At 44.1% G+C, this 6,100-nt stretch overlaps 1 pseudogene; it reads right to left on the reverse strand.

The window, feature by feature from the left end:
* Positions 1–611: 611 nt before the first annotated feature.
* LOC144373033 (ubiquitin carboxyl-terminal hydrolase 31 pseudogene) lies at positions 612–3,017 on the reverse strand (annotated as a pseudogene).
* Positions 3,018–6,100: the final 3,083 nt, after the last annotated feature.

Genomic DNA, 6,100 nt, shown 5'->3' on the forward strand with positions numbered 1-6,100 from the left:
CATTTACTGATGCACATCCATCCTGGACAAGCTGAATGTAGATACCTGAGAAACATTAGTGTTAAAATATTTCCATTTACAAAGACTGGTAAATGGAGTGCAATTGTCAAAAGCAATAGTTTTTCCCTTGGTTTGTTTCATATGTTATTTTCATAGTTTTTTAGAGCTCCTGGTGCCACTCAACAATCCACAGTGTGGACAAATCCTGCTCAGATGAAACCCAAGTCAAATAATTCACACTTCCATACTCTAATGATAGCTTAACTGGTTCACAGGTTTCAAGACCCTAGTGTCCAATGAAAGTCATTAGAGTTCTCTAGAAAGAAATATATACAATTGCTAAAAAGAATGTCTGGATATTGTCTATAATTACTCCAGTTAGCCTGGTATCAATGGTTTGCCTATAGCTGTTATTTGGTTCAATTACAGAATAAGATGACACTTTTAACAATTTACAACTGACTTCTCGTTGCATACAAACACACACTCACTCATGAATGCACACATGCAGGCACACACAATCGGGCACATGATGCCCCAAAAATAACAAAACAAAAGCATAGAGGGCTTTGGTGGGAAAGGAGGGGTGCTAAATAAATAAACATCTTTACAGACAGAACACTTAGGCTGTGGGAACGTCCCTGAGGTTTCTGTGAAGGCTGTGCAGAGGTCTGCATGCTAGAAGTAACTTTTTGGAGTCTCTCTCATCAGGATGCTTGCCGCTGGGAGATGAGGGAGGTCTGTAATTTATCTGGGAAGACTTGGAATTGTGAGAACAGAACAGGGAATGTTTAGTGAAGGCAGGGTCCTTGGAGACAAGCTGCTCCTTTCCAACTGCCTTTGCATTTGGTTGCTGGGGGCCTGGAGGCTGGTGGCCTTTCTTGGCCTTGTCATCCATGGCACTCTTACTCTCCGACTTGACAGAGCTCCCACCTGTCTTTTTAGACAGCAAGGTTGTCTTGCCGAGGTCCGTCGACCACCTAGTTTCTTTCTGCTTCAAGGCTGACTTGAAAAAGGACAGCCCTTTATCCCCAGACTTGCTGTCCCTCTTCAGACCAGACCATATGCTCGTGCTGGGGGAGTACAGGCTGGCTATGGAGGATCTCCACCCATGCTTGCTGACACCCTTGCCTCCCTCGCTCTGGTCTGTCTCACCCAAGGGGATCTGGGTTTGGAGATGGAGGTGACACTGGCTCTGTCATATCCCAGGCTTATTCTGGAGCCCTCCCTACTCAAGGTCCCATCTGAAGTACTGTTCTTCCCAGGAGGGAAGGGGCCCCTAATAGCAGAGCCGGAGGCTTTTTTATTTTTATTTTTATTTTTTTGGCAGATTAGAGAAAGCAAAGTAATCGAGGGCAGAAGCTGATTTCTGCTTCTGTGGTTAGGGAGATGATGTGGAATTATGGGACTTGGGGAATGACTCCTTTTTTAGCTGGGCAGGAGCAGGGAATGAATGCTTTCCACTGGCCCTGGAAGAATCTGCTTTGCTTCAAGAGCAATAAAGCTTTAGAGAAACTTTTACAGGAAAAGGAGAAGAAGGGGATGTATTTGAAAGAGATGATTCTTGGCTTGCCAAGGCTGTTCTCCCTTTCTACATGCTTTTATCTGGTTCAGAGTGCCTTTGGAGCTGGGGGATCTCTTGGTGTACTCTCTGGTTTCTTTGTGAGTGAGCCTGGGTGGCCTAGGGATTTCACTTCTTTGACAGGAGAGCTGTCCATGGAATCACTCTGATCCACTTAAGCAATCTGGTTATTGTTATCAAATGCATTGGAGACAGAATGTAAGTGATGCCCTTGTGCTAAGTTTTTGCTCTGTATATCTACAACACTGGAGTTCAATTTGCAGGTATCTGACTCTTCTCTGAATACAAGCCCCTCCATGACAGCTAGGGGGGCTTGGCTCACAGCCTTGTGTTCTCTGTGATTATCACTTGCTTCCTGATAACTGCTGGAAAGGTTCTTAAAGCTTCCAAAGAAAGAGATGAAGAGAAACCTTATCATCCCCTGCCTCCCCAATCTTCTCTAAGGTGGAGGCAGACCTGTGAGTCAGAGTCCCCTGAGAAGGGGAAGGAGAATTGGAGCACATCTGCAGCTTTGCAGACAGGGACCAAGAAAATCTCCTGCAATTTTCATTAACAACCAAGGAGCTGGTCACAGATGATCTGGAGGACAAGCTCTGGCGCTGGACACTCCTCACAAATGGCTGAGATGAAAAGCCACCACCATCTTCACTCCTTTCCCTCTCATCTCTATGTAGACTCAGAGATTGTGGCCAGGGAGGTGCATTTGGAGGAGGCCGCTGAAGTCACACTGGCTTACTTGCTCCCCGGAAGCCCCCTCACCCAGTGCTCGCACAGGGAAGAACTTGTGGAGCCAGCTACTGAACTGTTAGCCGACAATGATGGGATGGCTGTCTGCCTTTGGTAGAAGAGGATATAGGCTGTCTGGGTGCACACCTCATCCTCCGACAGCTGCTGCACATCACTGTCATTAAAGCAATACAAGAGGTCATCCACAGAGTTCTTATAGTATGCTGTGAAGTGCCCCCCCTTGCATGGTGCCATGGTGATTGCACACAGCATATATGTCATAGATATAGTCCTCAGGGTCCCTCCTGAGTCTATAGGGCCACCTCCACAGGGACCAATGGGATGGCAAACTCCAGCTGCTCTGGCTTCTATTGACCACATGAGGAGTCATGTCCAGGCCAGTCAAGAGGAACTTGACTATGTGCTGAAGTTTCACAGGCCTGTCTCCTTCCTGTTGAAACCTCTTGAGGTGTAATGATGAGCACAACAGGCAGAGTCCACAGGCTCAGTGTGATGCTCCCCTGCTGCAGCTGCTTGCAATGTGGGCAATGCCAGGCATCATCTGGGGCCAGTCGTTCCTCTCGATCTGTCCCCTTTGCGCTGCATCCCAAGGGCTGCTGGGGTCAGGCGAGGGCTCCAGCCACCCTGCCAGGTACTGGTCCAGTGCCAGGTACTGGGCGAAGAGCTCGGTGTTGCTGAGATACTGCATCACGGCATTCATGAAGCACGTGTTGCCGTGGTTTTGGAGCCCCTCCACTCACCAGCTTGGCCGCTCAGGTGGGCAGTGCGGGCAAGGCGGGCGAAAGCGCGGGCGAGGCATGAGGAGCGGGTGGGAAGCAGCTGCAGAGGCCGCCGCGGTTTGGGCCGCTCCCTCAGAGCTAAGGTGCGAGAGCCTGGACAGCTTCTTGGGGACGCGGCTCAAGAAGCTGCCCGTGGAAGGCGCTGAAGAAGGCGACCGGCCCGGACCCCCGTGCCCCCGCGGCCTGCGTGGCGGCTCTGGAACAGCCGCTTGCTGAAAGAGCACTTCTCCTTCCAGCCCGCCGCCTCTACCTTGGATTGGCCGCGGCTGCCCATGCTCATCACCACGCCTGCCCGCCCGGCCTGGGACCTCGCCGTTGCCGCAGCCTTACCGGCCAGAGGGCTCAATGCCCCGCACACCTCAGAGCGCCTCCGAGCCAGCCAGCGAACCTATTTCAGGATTTTTTCAGTTATGAAAATCTGACTAAACACCTTTATCATAGGACTTCCATTATGGAAAAATGTTATTTGAATCCATATGTGCCACACACTGTACTCATTATGGAGATAGCAAGAATGAATGAATAATCTTCATTGTAGGATGTGAAGCTAATGGCAAAGTTATGCATGGGGAGACAGAATACAAGAACAAATAATGGACCCAGCATGGAGGAGAAAACTTGCTGGAGTAATAGAGGAATCAAATGAAAAAATGTGGATGAGATGTGGCATAGTGGGATGTTTGAGATGAACTCCAGGCAGTAGGGAACAACATCATGGCAAGATGTACTAGAAAAATATAGGTACAATGCCATTTCATTCTATATAAATCCAGATATGTAAATTTAAAATAACAAAGTTTAAGAGGTATTAATAAATTATTACTTTATGTACAAAATTTGAAAAGTAAAATATTTCCTAAATGTAAAAGATTATTAACTTTAACCTGTTGAGTTAACAGTTTCTACTATTTCATGTGACCACTTTAGCTAATTCAGACAAATTTCTCCCTTCCTTTGTCAAAATTTACCTTCAAACTTCTGTGAATGCATTTGGTGACTTCCATTCTATAATTTTAGTGTGCATAATTGTCTTACTCCATTTTCTGTTGCTATTACTGAATACCATAGAAAATGTGATTTATAAAGAATAAAGTTTTTTTTTCAGCTCATGTTTCTGGGAATCCAAGGATGAAGTGCTGCAAATGAAAAAGTTCTACTTTTTTTGGAGCCTCTTTGTAGATTCTCAAAGTGGTGTAGGGCAGCACAGGGTGAGGCAGAATGTACCGGTTAAAGTTTCTCTGCCTCTTTTTTTGTTAAAAGCAGAATCCCATTTGTTAAGTTCTACTCCTATTACCTCATTTAACCTTAATTACCTCCCAAATCCCATGCAAGGATTAAATTTCTAGTCTTTTACTAACTCACAATGGGGATTAAATTTCAGCATGAATTTTAGTGGGGCATATGAACCATAACCACAACTCTACAAATCATTTCCCTGTACACTATAAAAACATAACTTAAATCTGCATTAAATATTGCTACTGGGGCTCAGGCTAATGCTTGGGGTAATGTTTCCAAATCTGAAACTTTGAAACAGGATTTTAATGCAATAAAATAACAAGAAGAAGTTCACCAATCCACTATCACATGTTCTATAGATATAAGAAAATGTCTGGTATGAACTAATAACAAAGATTCTGGGCAGAGGTATGTAGAGTGAAATGTGTTCCTCCAAGGTGAATCCACTGTTCCAGAAAGCCATGACATATATACAGTTTAGATTTATTCACATGGAAGAAATTTTATTAAATAATGAACCTTTTGAATGATGTAGGCCTTTATGGCACTTGTGTAAGAGGCAATTCCTGATGTTGATGGGAAGCTCATAATTGTAAGCTGCAGATAATTGGCTGGAGAAGAAAGAAAATCATGGGATCTTAGAAGTCACATCAAGCCTATGGAATTCAGCCTTTGAGTAAGGGAAGGATGATGGTAATTTTTAAAATAGCATGGCATGTCCAGATTTCTGTTTCAGAGAGAATATTATGACAACAGTGTAGGGGAGGAAAGATTTCGGGGTGGAATTTGAACAAGATAAAGAGTGTCTACATAATTTCAAAGGAACTCTACAGATTCTTCTTAGTTTATAAATAAAAATACTTATGAGTTAATTTAAGACTGGAAAAAACCTTATCAGACTCTTTGTAAACCAATCAAAAGAAAAAGATCTCTAAAAATGAGACACACTGACATCAGTTGCTTGTACATATAAATATTAGAATATAACAGAATTTGTGTGGCATTCCTGCCTTTATTAGTTGGGGTTCTCTAGAGTATCAGATCCAATGGAGGTATAATTATACAAAGGGGATTTTTTAGGTTGTCTTACAGTACCAGAAGTAGGATACTCCATAATATCCATCTGCATGCTGGAAAGTTGCATGAGTCAGGAGCTGCAAAGACCAAGATGCTGAAGCCTCAGAACAAAAGGGATCAGTGATGTTACCCCAATCTGACTCCAAGGGCTTTGGAAACTTCCTGGAGAATACTTTTCAGAGTCTTCTTTGGAAGAGTGAAGATCTGATATAATCAAGTGATTGCAGCAGCTATCAAGAACACATTCAAGAAGAATTGAATCTTGCATCTGCACCTGCGGCTTTTTTATTATTCCAAGTTTTATTCCATCCAAGCCTCCATCCTATTGGATAGTAATACCCAAGTTTAGGAACACATGCCAATCATTTCTAGACACACCCTCACTGATACACCCAGAAGCCTCTAAACATTTGGCATCTCTTAATCAAATCAATTTGACAATTCAAATTAACTGTTATACAGCCTGAAATAAATAATGATTTAAAAATGTCCCAAAGTCCCATATTGAGAGACCATGTGCTAAATGAGTGCCCTATGTCTTAAAGAAGGCTGCATCATGGAAGACAAAAACTGAAGAGCTGCTCAGACACAGACAGATGAGAGACACTTCACCCAGTGCAGGCAGCATGGCTCTAAACTGGACTTTAATGAAAGGGTGATTGAAAAGGGCATTATC

Source organism: Ictidomys tridecemlineatus, unplaced genomic scaffold (assembly GCF_052094955.1).
Source record: "Ictidomys tridecemlineatus isolate mIctTri1 unplaced genomic scaffold, mIctTri1.hap1 Scaffold_215, whole genome shotgun sequence".
Lineage (NCBI taxonomy): Eukaryota > Metazoa > Chordata > Mammalia > Rodentia > Sciuridae > Ictidomys > Ictidomys tridecemlineatus.